At 38.8% G+C, this 16,182-nt stretch overlaps 1 protein-coding gene across 1 annotated transcript in view; it reads left to right on the forward strand.

The window, feature by feature from the left end:
* The first annotated feature begins 11,968 nt into the window (after positions 1-11,968).
* Positions 11,969-16,182, forward strand: part of LOC113095806 (uncharacterized) — a 38,080-nt gene continuing 33,866 nt past the window's right edge. The window contains 2 exon segments of the mRNA XM_026261176.1: positions 11,969-12,475; positions 12,692-12,763. The gene's annotated coding sequence lies outside the window, so the exon portion shown is untranslated.

Consider the following 16,182-nt stretch of genomic DNA (forward strand, 5'->3'; position numbering starts at 1 on the left):
TTGAACTTATTTCAGGCTATGCTAAATAAACACATTATGGTTTATTTCGTGGTGACGCAAAATACATTGTTTACGGCAATACATTGTCCAATACTAAAGTCTCAAACCCAAAAAGATATTAATACAAGTTAATACTCGTCCACACCCTCCTAAAACACCTCATTTAAAAATGCCTACACGTGTCTGTCACAATGTGAGAAGATTTGCATAATGCCACCCAAATGTTCAAGCAAAGAAAGAAAGTGTAACCTTTGATTCTCACTGTTGCCGCCGACGCCATGTCGTTGAGACGCTGTTTCGTTGTGGAAGTGAAAATGTTGGGCCTTCCAAAAGAGGACACAACTAGAAATCAATGGTTAAGTTCTATTTACAACACTGTTCCAGAACATTTTAACCCAAATATTCAGATGTGTGCAGCAAGTTTTATGGAGGACTGTTTCCTGATCCTTGGAGAGAAGACTAAAGTGCCGGCTGTTCTGACTCACATTCTGTAAGTACGTTTACATATGTAAAGGATTTGCCAATGATAATCCAAAAGCGAGTTTTAAATAGTGTAGTGAAGGTCATTTCTCAGATCAAAAATGCAGACATGGTTTTATGTTTACGTTGTGCGTAAGTCATTGTAATCCGTAATTATGTCCCCACTAGATGCAACAAATGCCTCATTTGTAATGCGTTTTTTTGCTATTGTCTTGTCACGTTCTGACCAGGACAGGCATCAATATATGGCAAGGGGCAATTTTTCCCCTCAGTAAACAGTTATATGCATCTAAATGGCTGGCTTTGCATGTATCCTGATAAATGCAGTCATTTAGGTCTTAATGGAATGGTTGCGATAGAAAGCGCACGTGTAACAGTATTGGATCCAGACTTCTATCTTAAAGGGGAAGCTGTCATAGACAGTAAAAGAAATGGACACAGCGACCCCATTGGAACTCAATTGAGACAAGTAAAGGCCATTTTTAGCTATTTTTAGCACTTCCTTTTCTGACACGCAGGCTGAAACTAAGCTTGATGACGTCAGCAGCCTGTCTGAGAGATGTAAATCTTCTAGTAGCTGTGCGTGAAAACTGCCATCGTTAATCTTGCAGAGACGGTGAGCTTGAGCGGGGAGTTCTTTGGCGTGAGTGAGCAGGAGTAAGTATTCTGATTAATTATTTTGTATAGTATTTTAAAATGTAATGCCAGTACGCCATATTAAGTTAATTGCCTGCGAGCTTCTCCTCCTGTCTGTACGGTAATTTCTCTACTGGGCGACAGAGAGTCGAGTGTTTATGACGCAATCTTTAGCCTATTTTTACCCAAAAAAAAAACAAAGTTTTCTACGGGGCCATAATGTAACATAGAAGGTAATGGAGCCCTTTATACATTGTCATGTATCTTTAGAAATAAATAATGTACAAACGGAGTCTTTAAATGCCTCGGATGTAAAGTTATTCGATGTCAAAATGACGCCAAAATGAATGGGAGTCAATGGGATGCTAACGCAAGTGAAGTTCTGCTACAAGATGGCGGCATGTGGCCGACTTCAACTTCCGGTCGACTTCCTTGCCGCCTGGAAGCTGTCCAGTGTTTGCCCTACCTGCCTTTCATGTTAATCAAACAACAGTGAGAGAAATTTTTGTTCATATTTTAGAGAATGTAGTTAATATTTGCACCATTAATTGTCTGTCTCATCCACCCACAATTAATCAGAATTAAAAAAATGATTACCTGACCGCTGTGACTGAAGAGCGAAGAGCTAGCCTCCGTGTTTTGAATGATGAAACATAAAGACAATAAACACTCGACTGCGACAATATATAGTTTATCAACATTATACAGTACAAGCCATCTCGGGCATTTCCATTATAAGTATATTTATAATCCATATTTTTTCCATTGCTTATCAACATAGCGTTTTTACAGAATGTAATATTTTTTGGCTCATTCTGTGATAAGAAGCCACAAAAAGCAAGCTTTGACTAATGTGGCATAAAAAAATTTTTATTCTCCTTTGCTGGACTGGACTACAGGTTTAGAAACATTTCTCATTTCACAAGGAAATGCAGCTTTAGACATTTATTTTAAGCATTTTCAATGTAGCTAGCCATCCATGACATGCAGAGTCCCACAAGGCTCAATTATTGCACCACTCTTGTTTAGCCTGTATATGCTCACACTAAGTCAAATAATGAGAACCAAATTGCCTATCACAGCTATTCTGATGATTCCCAGATTTACCTAGCCTTATCGCCAAATGACTACAGCCCCATTGACTCCCTCTGCTAATGCATTGATGAAATTAACAGTTGGATGTGCCAGGATTTTATTCTGTTAAACAAGGAAAAAAAATAAGTCATTGCATTTGGAAACAAAGATGAAGTTCTTGTAGCATTTGGACCAATCAGACACACAATTTTTCATTAAATTAACAAATGATCACAAACCCCTCTTAAACATACTAGGTGCCAGAATGTCTGCAAACGACTCCAGCCCCCTGGTTCCATGGCAACCAAGGCACCTCAGCAAGACAAGATAACTTTTGCGACTAAAGAGTATGTGGAGAGAATCTTCTTAACAGAGTGTGTGAGCTAAAACTCTCTTGAACTCCTAAGTCTGTGCCAGGCCTGATGTCTCTTTTAGCTCTTTTCACTTTCCGCTGGGAAGAAATTCCCAATCACCATTGAGTCAGGACACCTTTGGAATTCATCACACTTAAAAACCAGAAGAACGTGATCACAACTCCTACACCACCGAACCTACAAAACCATCAAGACTTTGCATCCAGATGCTCATTCCAATCCAAGGAAATGCAAGTATCACACATTTAACTAAACGAAACAGAGGTATAGTATAGCTATAGACGTCGTTATGAATGGCGCTGATGGTTTTACAGAGGTGGTTAACTGACTCTTTTCATAGCTTCATTCTCTGGTTTACCTGATGTATCATCTATCAAATATCATTTGCCCTTTCTCCTGTAAGAGTGATTGTATGTATGCATGTATGTTTGTTTGTTTATTAGACTAGCTTGTATTAGTGTTTATTTAATACAAATCTTGTGCACAAATTACATGAGTTACTGATTCTGACTTACAAATCATTGTCTCTTGACGATTCCGATTTTGCCACATGCTCTAATGCATTAATACTGTATGAATGTATTTCCTGTGGCCACGGAAATATCCTTTCTTAAGAGTTGATATGAAATTGTGCTAAGGGTTCGCTGGATGAACAGATTAGTTGATGGCAATTTAATTCTGCTACAGTTACTACCGACAGCTCATATAAATAATTGTAATGAATCATAATTAATTGTAATTATTTATATACAATTCCCTTTTGAGCTTTAATTTACTACATTGTCAAGGTGAATGCATACCTTGACTCTAGGGGTCTAACAACTAAAAATCAAATCAGGAATTTTGGTGTGATTCTGGAGACAGACCTTCGTTTCAGTTGTCATGTCAAAGCAGTAATTAAATCAGCATACTGATTTAGCATCATATAAAAAACATTGCAAGAATTAGATCTTTTGTTTCCAGTCAAGACTTGGAGAAACTTGTTCATGCCTTTATCATCAGCAGGGTGGACTATTGTAATGGGCTCCTCACCGACCTTCCCGAGAAGACCATTAGAGAGCTGCAGCTCATCCAGAACACTGCTGCCAGAATTCTGTAGAAACAGAAAATCTGAGCAGATCACATCAGTCCTCAGGTCCTTACACTGGCTTGCAGTTACATTTAGGATTGATTTTAAAGTACTTTTACTCGTTTGTAAATCATTCAATGGCCTAGGACCAAAATACATAGCAGATATGTTCACTAAATATAAACAGACCACTCTGATCATTAGGATCGAGTAAGTTCGTAAGGGAATCTGCTTTTAGTTATTAATATCGCCCGCAGTTTTTCGTATTTAGGTCATGGTGATTTTTAAAGTGGGTCTGGTGGATTACAAAGTTTGTCTTAAATTTTGAACACTTAAATGTTTCCATGAGTATATGCACACTGACGGCACCCAGGTTTGACCAAAATGCTGCTCAAATTCCCGCTGGCATTATACTACTGGAAACAAGTAATGTAAACCGAAACAAGTAATGTAAACCAAAACACCCAAGCCAGCTATAACTCTTTCAGATTCTCTCATACTGGACTGTTGATCAGCCCAGTCATGTCATTAGGAAATGTATTTACTGCTGTGAGTAGCTGTAAATGTGAACATATAATCGCATAAAGGATATAGGAAAAACCTGTTCAATTTCTCATTAATGCAATTATCTAATCAACCAATCACATGGCAGTTCAATGCATTTAGGGGTGTGGTTCTGGTCAAGACAATCTCCTGAACTCCAAACTGAATGTGAGAATGGGAAAGAAAGGTTATTTAAGCAGTTTTGAGCGTGGAATGGGTATTGGTGCCAGATGGGTGGCTCTGAGTATTTTACAATCTGCTCAGTTACTGGGATTTTCACACACAACCATTTCTAGGGTTTACAAAGAATGGTAAACATCCAGTATGCTGCAGTCCTGTGGGTGAAAATGCCTTGTTGATGCTAGAGGAGAATGGGCAGACTGATTCAAGCTGATAGAAGAGCAACTTTGACTGAAATAACCACTCGTTACAACCGAGGTATGCAGAAAAGCATTTGTGAAGCCACAACATGCACAACCTTGAGGCCTATGGGCTACAACAGTAGAAGACCCCACCGGGTATCACTCAACTCCACTACAAATGGGAAAAAGAGGCTACAATGTGCACAAGCTCACCAAAATTGGAGAATTGAAGACTGGAAAAATGTTGCCTGGTCTGATGAGTCTCAATTTCTGTTGAGACATTCAGATGGTAGAGTCAGAATTTGATGTAAATAGAATGAGAACATGGATCCATCATGCCTCGTTACCACTGTGCAGGCTGGTGGTGGTGGTGGTGTAATGGTGTGGGGGATGTTTTCTTGGCACACTTTAGGCCCCTTAGTGCCAATTGGGCATTGTTTAAATGCCACAACCTACCTGAGCATTGTTTCTGACCATGTCCATCCCTTTATGACCACCATGTACCCATCCTCTGATGGCTACTTCCAGTAGGATAATGCACCATGTCACAAAGCTCGAATCATTTCAAATTGGTTTCTTGAACATGACATGACATGGCCCCCACAGTCACCAGATCTCAACCCAATAGAGCAGGGATCCTCAAATCTGGACCTCGAGATCCACTTTCCTGCAGAGTTTAGCGCTAACCCTAATCAAACACACCTGAGCATGCTAATCAGTGTCAATCAATGTCTTTGGGATCATTCGAAAATTGCAGACAGGTGACTTTAATCAGGGTTGGAGCTAAACTCTGCAGTGCATTGGACCTCCAGGGTAAGATTTGAGGAAGGGGGCAATAGAACATCTTTGGGATGTGGTGGAACGGGAGCTTCGTGCCCTGGATGTGCATCCCACAAATCTCCATCAACTGCAAGATGCTATCAATATGGGCCAACATTTCTAAAGAATGCTTTCATCACCTTGTTGAATCAATGCAACATTGAATTAAGGCGGTTCTGAAGGCGAAAGGGGGTCAAACACAGTATTAATATGGTGTTTCTAATAATCCTTTAGGTGAGTATATATTAAGGAAGCATATAGGTATAGTCCAGGACTAAAGTTGGTCAGAAAGTTGAGTATCCAACTGTAGACAGAATTGCATTAGGTCAAGTTTTAAGGTTTCTAGAAAAGCTTATATATATATATATTAAAAAAGACCTCAAAAAGTTCACCCAAAAATGAAAATGTTATGTTTATGTGCTTACCCCCAGGTCATCCAAGATGTAGGTGACTTTGTTTCTTCAGTAGAACACAAATGAAAATGTTTAACTCAATCCGTTGCAGTCTTTATTTCTCACACTTTTAGAGTATAGCTCCTTACAGGCTGTGTGACTTATGAGATGTTATTACCACAGTTTTCTGCTCTACACAAGCATACATGATTCACACGCAACTCTTTTGTCCTTTCCTCTCTCAGAGTCTGATGTTTCCAGACAATTATACTATGATGTACCCTAGATATATATCTTCTCTCATTTTTCTCGAACCATCTCTTTTACATTCTTTGCTCTCATACACATCATAAACATCTCGTCTCGTTTCTCTTAGTTCAGTTATCCCCACTGTAACCCAATCAAACCAATACTTGACACTGCAGTAGTAGATTTCCTTTAATGTATTCAGTAGGGGCATTTATCCAAAGCCACTACTAGTGAATTCAAAATTCAATCAAATGATGGCTGTGTAGCTAGTGACTTGCTTTACCAGTTGAGCTGTAACTGAAAAGTATTATAAAACACAGGCCTGAATTTTCCGATTCCTGTCCAAAAACATTGAAAAAGGTTGTATTCAACATTTTGCATTCCTTTCACAGAGAAACTTATTGGATGAAACCATTCAGAATTCAGAAGAGGACATTTACAGGCATATCTTTCTGTATAGTGTTTGAATCACACCTAACCATTAAGCTAAACACTGAAGAAATCTAGAGATCACTGCTTGGCTCTCTCTTCTTTTGTATATATATCCTTAACCAAGCTTTACTGGTCATTCCAACCTGATAATCCCATACTTTCATCCTGTCTTTCTAACATCATGGGCTAAATGAATTAATGTCATGTCCAGGTCAAACTTGGAAAGGCTGTACTCCTTGACGTACCAGCCAGGCCATCAATTGTACACCACTCCAACAAACAGCTAAACCCAACAATAACAGGCGTCCTTGGGAAGTATTTCACAACCACACAAACAACTGCCCTGTTTATGCTCTTTAATGTAAAGAAAGTTAAACCCCAGTTCTCTGATAATGCTGTTTAACTCTTTTCATCTGAAAATGGAAAATTGGAATGCTTTACTATGTGGCCTTCCAGCCATCAAACCATGCAGATGATCCATAATGTATGAGAGCATCTGTTCTTCGGTCAGCCAAAACTGTGCACCATGCCACACTTCTCTTGACTCAATGCCTGTAGGCATCTGATTCTAATTCAAGGCTCTGATGCTAGCTTACCAAACCACCACTCAGCCTATCCAGTCTCCCGTACCCAGGAGACAGTCAAAGAATGTGTGATGGTGCCATCACAGTGTGGTACAAGGGAGCTTCCTAAAGCCTTCACACTAAGCATCCTCTAAATCAGTGTGTCAGGGTTCTGTCACTTTGGTCAGTTTATTTTTGGATTGGCGATAGAACTCTGATACTTCTATTGTCTTGTCTTTGTAAACATGCAATTCCAAAGGGTGTGGTTTCGAGTTTGCTTGAGCCAAATGATCTGTCCACTTGTGTTGTGTTTTGTGTGTGTGTGGCAAATGGTTTGTCTTTACATTGGCCACATGCCTTAGTGTTATGTTTTGTCTTGTGCTGTGTGCATGCAGTTTTCTTTGGCTGTGTGCTTTCATGTTGTCATGTTTTGTGATTGGCTTTGGCATTGGCCATGGGTTTTTGTTTTGTTTGGAGTGAGCTTTTCATGGTTGTGTCTATGTGCCATGTGCTCTCCTGTCTGTTGTATAATCTCTTTTTGCTGCCTGATGATTTGTTTATTTTCCCCACCTGTCCTCCCTCATTGCTGTCTCTTAATTTATTTTCCTTGTGTTTTCAGTCCTGTGCTAGTTGGTCATCAGTTATCCTGTAACTGACACAGTGGTTCCCAAACATGTTCCTGAACCCCTAGCCCCCAACACTGCACATTTTGTATGTCTCCACAATCAAACACACCTGATCATTGACTCTTTAGTAGAGACTCCAGCTGTGTTTGAAATTGCCTCCTATATACTAGTCTTGCTTAGTCTACCTCAGTCACTATTCCGTACATTAGTTTACTAAAGCCGCATTTCCACCACTGGAACTTTACCCAGGAACTAGGGACTTTGGGCTAGTACTCTGTGTGTTTCCACCACAGGAAACAGGAACTAAATAAAGTTCAGGGTAAAAAAAATGCACCTCAGAAAGCCCCCGCTGGTGAGGTTGTACTTTTTGAAAGTTCCAGAACTTTTGGGGGCGGGACTTGGGCAATAAACATGCTGATTGGTTAAGATCAGAGTTCATGCAGCACTGTGATCTCAACCACCATTTATTCAGATCATTTTCAAATTACTTTTATTGTTTCATGAAATGTAATATTAAAAGTATTTCAGGCGAGAATGTAGTTGTTTAAAACTCAAATCTGTGGTTTATTTATAAAAACAGCGCCTATTTAAAAATGTGTTTCGCCGATTTCAGAGACGTCAGCTCCACGCGATCAGCAGGAGCTCAGTGATCATGTATCCACCTAGAGCAGTCTCAAATCGGCTAGTCCTTCTGACATTCACCACTGGCTCTGATGTCTCTTTAGTGGTTAAACATACAATATAATGTTTTGGGTAAATCAAACAGGTAATCTTTGGTTTGTATTCAAATTATGTAATTGATATAATATTTTGTTTCATTGTAATGGTTGTATATATAGACATTTCCCTGAACTAAGTACATTTCTGCTGCTATTATTAATTTTAATGAAAAACGAAAGGAGGCAGTGATATTTGATATCCTATTTCATTTTATTGTAATTATACTGTGAGGGAGATTGCAGAAGCCAAGGCGAGCTGACTGATCTTATCAAGTACTTGCAGAATTACCCGATTTGCGTGGTCGCGCGCGGCCATCGCACTCCAGAGTCGAATGTGCAAAGTTTGAACTACCTAGTATGTGTGTCCAAAATTTGCATACTTTGTATTGAGAAACACGCACAGACCTACGTCACCAGATTATTTGCCTAATCTTCCCGGTACTTTAGGCTGTGGTGGAAACACAGAAAGCAACAGGTCTGGGGGGAAAATCGTTCCTGGGGGGAAAATCGTTCCTGGTAAAAAAAGTTCCTGGTACAATTGTTCTGGGTAATCTCGGGGGAAACGCATCATAATAAGAAAAGGAGTGCGCGAATGTGGATGCTGAGTGCACCAGAAGGGCTGCCACTGTAGCAGTTTATGCTTGCTGTAATAATCATTTTAAATGTGCAGCTCTAGTATTAAATAAAAGATTGATCTTCATGAAAACTATCATTTAATAATCCACTTAAAATAAATGTATAACTGTATATTACACTGTCCCCACATTGGACAAGTGGTTTGTAAAATGGATGGATGATTCAGCTGGAGGCGCCATTTTGTGAAATACAGGAATTAATTCTGCATGACCCTTACATTGCATTATGGGTATTCTATAGCCATTGAGTGTACATCAGTTGTACACCCGTTAGTGCTGTGCTTTATGGGATTGAATAAGTGTGCTTGATAACTTCCAATATGGCTTGATAACTACAAATGGCTGTCCCCGCAAACAGTGCCATATTTAAGGTTAACAAGCTCGAAGTCCTGACAAGGTTGTGTCAGACAAAAGTGTCCTAGCAAAATGTGCAGTGTTCACCTCCAGGGCTTCATGAACACAGTTGGGAACCACTGCTTCAACCCCCGGCACTCTATATTTTTGATGGAGGGGGGGTCTGATCCTTAGGATAGGTTTTAGAAGTACTAAAGTACTCGACCTGGATAATAGGTTTTGTGATGGAAATTGGCAGTGTTTCAACCCTTTAAAACATTGATTGGTCTACCTCATCAACAACTCAACAACTCTGTCTCAGACAAGACTAACAACAGAAAGGCCATTACTTAGCACTGTGATCTGTAAAGTATTGACTGGTTTTTGGTCCTTTTACAAGTCACCCTCAATATTCAGAAAAAAACCCAGATACACTAACACCGAAACAGCCCAACTATACTGTGAAGAGTTACTCAACCTCCTCCATTGTAGAATTGGGCAAGGGTTGTTTTTTTACCTGACAGCATAAAAAGCCATTTAAAGTTTTAAAATGATCCAAATCATGATTAAATGGTAATATGTGTTCTGTAGAAATATGTCCTTACTTTCTTACTCCTCTATTCTAAGCATTTTTGTATTAAACTTGTCCATCCTTCATAAAAAGTGATCACCATTTGCTACGTGTTGGAACATCACTTGCACATTAGTACATTGTTGTAGGATATGCTGTTCTGTATGATCTTATATGCTGTACTGTATGATTTTGATTGATATAATGTTTCCACAATTCACAAACATTTTTGTTGTTTCGATTGATATAATGTTTCCACAATTCACAAACATTTTTGTTGTTTCGATTGATATAATGTTTCCACAATTCACAAACATTTTTGTTGCTTCGGGTGAGGTTTACAATGGGATTACACTCTTGAGTCTTCTTTTACCACAAGAGAATATCACAAGGGAGTGTGGTATTCCCAAACATCTGTGGATATCAGGTATCTAATGGACTTTCAAGGGCTACACTTGAGTGAACAAACTGATCTGTGAAACTTGCCCATGTGCCCCTTTCTGAATGAGAGTATGTCAATGGATTTTTAAATACACTTTTCTTGTAGTCTTATAGGCTATACGTGTCCAATGACACATTGCCCGTACCTACCATTTAGAGTCAATTCCTTGTACAGTGTCCTTTCTGAATAGTCTTATGTAAAGACTTGACTAATCTTATTTCCACCGGAGTCAAGGACATGTACTGTGGTTCAAATGTTTTGTATTGAGCAAAGGCTGATTCATTTAGGTTTTTTAAGGCCATTTTAGTGACTGAAAACTGGTATAAGGAAACTGGTATAAAAGGTCCTTACTGTTTGCCAGAGTCAGTACCCTACCAAAGTGAATACAATCTTATATTTTGGTAATACATATCAATATACCATAATTACATGATATACACCCCATATTCACGGTTTATAATAATATGACCTGAATGTGTGGTTTTGATTTGAATTTTTTCTATTTAGTTGTTCCCTTTCACTGTGAGTGACAGCTCTCTAGTATTGTATTTATGCTTCTTGGAGGTACAGCTTGGGAATAAGAGAGAGGGATTAAGTCTAAATAATTGAAATTCATCTAAGAATAATGGGTAAAGTGTGGTGAATCAAGAACAGTCAACATCAAGAACACTATGGTGGAAATGAAAACCGTTTCAGTCCCTGAACAAAGTGGAGCCTTTCTCTTGGTGGTGCATGCATGCATCTTTGCCAGGACCTCCCTTGGGGTTAAAAGACAAGCATTTACATTTGTTGAGCCTTTGACTTGCTCAAAGGAAAGGAGTGAATGAATGGTCTCAGTGCCAGGTTTTTTAAATGTATTGTTTTATTTTTAGAGACTCAGTATTAATCTGGTTTATTACCTTGAACCGTGAGCAAGAGGAACCACATAAAAATATTATTATTTGTTTATTATAATTGCCTTTTTCAAATCTAAAATGTTTCTTGAAACAGATAACAGTCCACGTTGCGTATTAAGTGTTTTGGTTACTAGGTGCAAAGGTGTGGTTGATTCCAAAATCGGTTCTGTGACATTTTTGTCCCAGTACATTTAGCAACAGTATGGTAACTATGGAATATCTCGCAGCACTAAAGAACAAGATCTTCTCTGGGTAAACTGACGTCCTCGAGTTCTTTGACAAGAAACTTTAAGGAGCAAGACTGCACCCTGCAACAATCTCAAAGGCATGATGTAGGATGGTAGACAGTTTTTCTAACAAGCTCCTCCCACGACATCGGCAGCCATTTTAAGGTACGTTCCTTAGATACCATGCGCATAACATGCTTCCACACATTGGACTTTGAAATGGAGGCCCGTAGAACTGGAGGCGGGTCTTCCTCTCCATTCGCTTCTCATAGGTTCCAGTGGTCGGGTGTCACCAAAGAGTCCGGGTTGATCCACACTGTTTGGTGAATGTGCACCGAGTTGTGCTAACATCAAACATTTAATGATTGATTTTGTTTTAGATAATAAATAATGGTTCAAGTATCTTAAACTTGCATTGAAAGTTTTGGAATATCTTACGTGCGCATTGCGCATCGGGAAGGTCCACAGTCTTACAAAGGAAAACGGCAGCAGCAGGAAGCCGAGGACGACGGTGAGTACCAGCAGTCCTAAGGGGGAATGAGCTCATAGGGAGAAGCTTATACCGATTTGCTGCGGAAATAAACGGGGGGATATAACACCGAGTCTCTAATGCGCTACTTAAGATTTAAAACTAAAATTAGGATGTTGTTGATGTTTTGAAGGATCGCGAGTTCTTGTTCGTGTGCTCGAACTCCAGGTTTCAAGTATGCAGCCCATTTTGTTTTGTGACGTTGGACTTCCATGTCCCTAGCCTGCCAGCCAGCTTAGCTTCGTGCGTTTCTCTTTCAGCTTGCTCTGTTAGCATAATGTAAACAATCATATAAAAATTTAAATGGAACCATTTACATTTTAAGCATTAACACTGGTGTATTTGAGTACATTTACTGTACTGCTGATCATTTACTGACTAGCGTTAGTCGTAGATTTTAGTCTTAGTGACACTTGCATCACTTTAAAAAAAGCCACTGGGTTTTCACTGTTCAGCTATGAGGAGGGATTCCTCCTCCATCGCTTATTGTTGAAGGTTACCATGGTAAACCCTTTACATATATGTATTTTTTTTTCACGTTTAAAAAATAGGTTAGTTTCATAGTTGAAATAATTAGAAACTAGTATGTTTAAGATGTCCATAATAGTAAACTGATTTTTTGTATAGTTTTTTTTTTTTATCTTGATACTTACATAAGACAAGTTTTCCCCCCATATAAATAAATGCTTGACAATGATGTTAGCCTTTTTTCTTCTTTAGAGTGGATGACCAAGGAGAAAACAATGATAACAGGACTGCATTTGCTTTTGGAATGTGTACTAGCATATTAGGGTGAGTAGACTTTACTAATATTTTGGGTTGTTTTCAATTCTTAACAATATGATCTAAGCTCATAGAATGCACAGATAAAGATGAATTCCCCTGATGGGAATGAGAGGAATTATTACTGCACATTGCCAATGAAACTTCCTCATTTATTTTATAAAATAATAGCCATGTGCTGCTGTTTGTTTACATGCCAATACATGATGGGTTGTTTATAATAGAATATTCTATATGTTAAAAGATATGCTAATACTAGGTTTTGTTTGTATGGCAACAGCACTGTGCAGCTTAATTTATTTATACTGTTGAATTAGTTCTTACATTTAGTTTACACATTTAGTAGTCGCTTTACAGGGAATATATATTTAGCTATTATATCAAACCACATCACACATTGTTTATTTTGCATATTATAGGTGTCTCTAATTACTTTATTTTATGAAAACAACAAAAAACTCTGAATGTGGCTCATGCTATGTGTGGTATTGTGTCTTTAATAATAATTACAGTTCAATTTGTTCTATAATTAAAGCATACTGGTCTTATTTATTAAGCCATGTTGTAAAACATGTTTATAATGCATTTTAAACATGTTTTCTGCCGAGATCGCAATATGCTGTGCTACGAAAATAGTGCTGAATTTTTACTATCTGTGCTGCATCTGTAAATGTACCTCAACAACCTCCTGCATTGTGAGTAAGTCACTCGCATATGTGACTAAATCCTCAATCTGGGCGACAAAATGACGTCTGATATTAGCCAATGGCTAATAAATTCTCAGATTTTAGTCACCAGTCTGTGAATTGGAGGCTGAAGTTTAGCACAGATATATTTTCACTCGGCTTACACTGACTGAGTGCTTCAGGGTTTCACTGTCCGTCTAGCGATCAGTGATATTTTTCAGTTCATCTCAATGCATGTGTAGCGTACCTGTATTTGACATACCATAAACTGTAGTGTGAAGGTGCACGCCCTCGCTATTGCTTTCTCGTGGTCACAATTGAGAATTGACGTGGTGCATGTAAACAATATTCTTTGTATTTTCCTGTCAAAATAACAGCGTTCCTTTTTGGAATTCTTCAGCTTTTTATAACTGGCATTAAACTGGTTTTCTGGTAGTGGGCGGAGCTAATGCACAAATGCAATCTCTTTGGCTGGTGTTGTTCACCTTTTATCGTTCGTTTTGATTTCAGCAATTCAGCTTGAGCGAATGCACACAACCTGATAAATATTCATGAATCCAGCAGCTCATTAATCCTTAGCGTGTTTTATATTGTTGTTCTTAGTAGATTTTTTATCATTAAATGTCTTAGCAGTATGGGTGGGCGATATGAGCTAAAATTCATATCACAATATTTTACACACTCCAGGTGATATCGATATTATTATATTGCAATATAAAAATAATTACTGGCTAAATATTTTAACCTTTTATATAACTAGAAAAAGTGAGGGACTGGACCTAGACCTGAAAGTATTTTTTTTTTTTTTTAAATGCAAACGTAAAACATGAAGTAGGCCTGTATGATTTAAAGTAAATAACTTATGTTTGAGTCGGCCACTGGTTCCAAAACTTTTTCTTCTGGGCCCCCCTCTTGTAGAGAAAATATTTTCAAGAATCCGAACGATCTTTTATGCTTTATACAGTACACACTGCCATATTGTGTATATGTATTTTTATGATCAAAGCTGAATTTTCATCATCATTAAAGGGGGGGTGAAATGCTCGTTTTCACTCAATATCATGTTAATCTTGAGTACCTATAGAGTAGTACTGCATCCTTCATAACTCCAAAAAGTATTTAGTTTTATTATATTCATAAGAGAAACATAGTCTGTACCGATTTTTCCCGGAAAAACATAAGCGCCTGGAGGCGTGGCGTGTGGGCGGAGCTAAAGAATCACGAGCGCCAGTTGCTTTGAGAGCGTTTGGAAGCTGTGACAGCTGTGAAGGCTGAAACTGAACGAGAGCAGCAGCAGCAAGGACTCGCTCCGAGCGGGGCTCGAACCCGGGTCTCCGATGGGAGGCGGACGCACTAACAAGGAGGCAGAGATATTTTAAGCAGTTTTACTCACCGCCTGTGGTTCCAACACACAATCGTGACCCTTTTTCGTTGGGATTGCATCATCCTTAAGAAATAAACGATACGCAAATCCGTCGTCAAACTGGGCTTTGTTTGTAAAACAAGCATTTTAGAAATGCAGGGAACAAACACTTGCACAACTCCGTTGATGCTCTGTAAAAATAAACTCCATCCACTGGTCCCTTAATGCTGTTTCTCTTTAGGTAATCTGTGCAGGGTTGTCTTGCCCTGGCAACCAAAAACACACTCCTTTTGTGACATTTCGCGACGCTCTCGCTCTGATCAGTGATCGTCTGTGCACAGCCTCTCTCTGCTCTGCTATATGGGAGCGTGCGCTCTTCCGGCAAACGTGACCTCAGGACCCATATAAGGAAATTCCGCTCCATCTAACGTCACACAGAGCCATACTCGAAAAAAACTTTCCGAAACTTGTGGCAAACCGGAAGGAGTATTTTTGGAACAGAAATACTCCTTCAAATGTACAACTTAATTTTTGAAACTTTGTCCATGTTTAGCATGGGAATCCAACTCTTTAACAGTGTAAAAAACTCAGTATGCATGAAATAGAATTTCACCCCCCCTTTAATATAGTCTTCAGTGTCACATGATCCTTCAGAAATCATTCTAATATGCTGCTCTGCTGCTTAAGAAACATTTGTGATTTATTATCAATGTTGGAAATCATTGTGATGCTTGATATTTTTTTAATGTTGCTGAAAGTTGCTTATCACTTTGCAATAAGGTTCAAAACATTAAAAGTGCTTTATGTAGTATTAATACAGAGTGGTTAAACTAGGTATTGCAGTCCAAATTCAACAAACAGTAACAAGTGCCCTTGAAAATGAATTAAATGAAATGTGCTTTGTTTCCACCAATAGGGAACCCAGGGTGCTAAAATACAATTGGGTAAACTGTCAGTGGGCGGGTTTCACAAACTAAAACAAAGACCGGAATAACCGCCTGGAACGCACATTTTCGAAGGAGAACAACTGACTGTAGACTAGGGATGGGTCATGATTTTTGAATATTTGATTAATCAATTTAATGACAGATTATTGATTAGGCTATGCAATTATTTTCTAAGAATGTGAACCGTGCCCAAGCGCTTCTTACCCCAAAGCCTGGCTCGGTTGACTGTGATCGCTCTGTGCCGTTCTCGGACGCGGTTGTTTGGAAGAAGTGGACCAGAGCACGGTTCAGTTTAATTAGTGTACTGTACACCTGCAGTGTGAGCAACCGTGCCAGGGAACTACAGACAGGTGCAGCATGATTATGTGAACATTTCTGAGCGGTAAATGCAATAGAATTATAAAGCAATATGTTGTGAGAGGGTCTTCTATG

The sequence above is a fragment of the Carassius auratus genome, unplaced genomic scaffold, assembly GCF_003368295.1.
Source record: "Carassius auratus strain Wakin unplaced genomic scaffold, ASM336829v1 scaf_tig00215795, whole genome shotgun sequence".
Taxonomy (NCBI): Eukaryota; Metazoa; Chordata; class Actinopteri; order Cypriniformes; family Cyprinidae; genus Carassius; species Carassius auratus.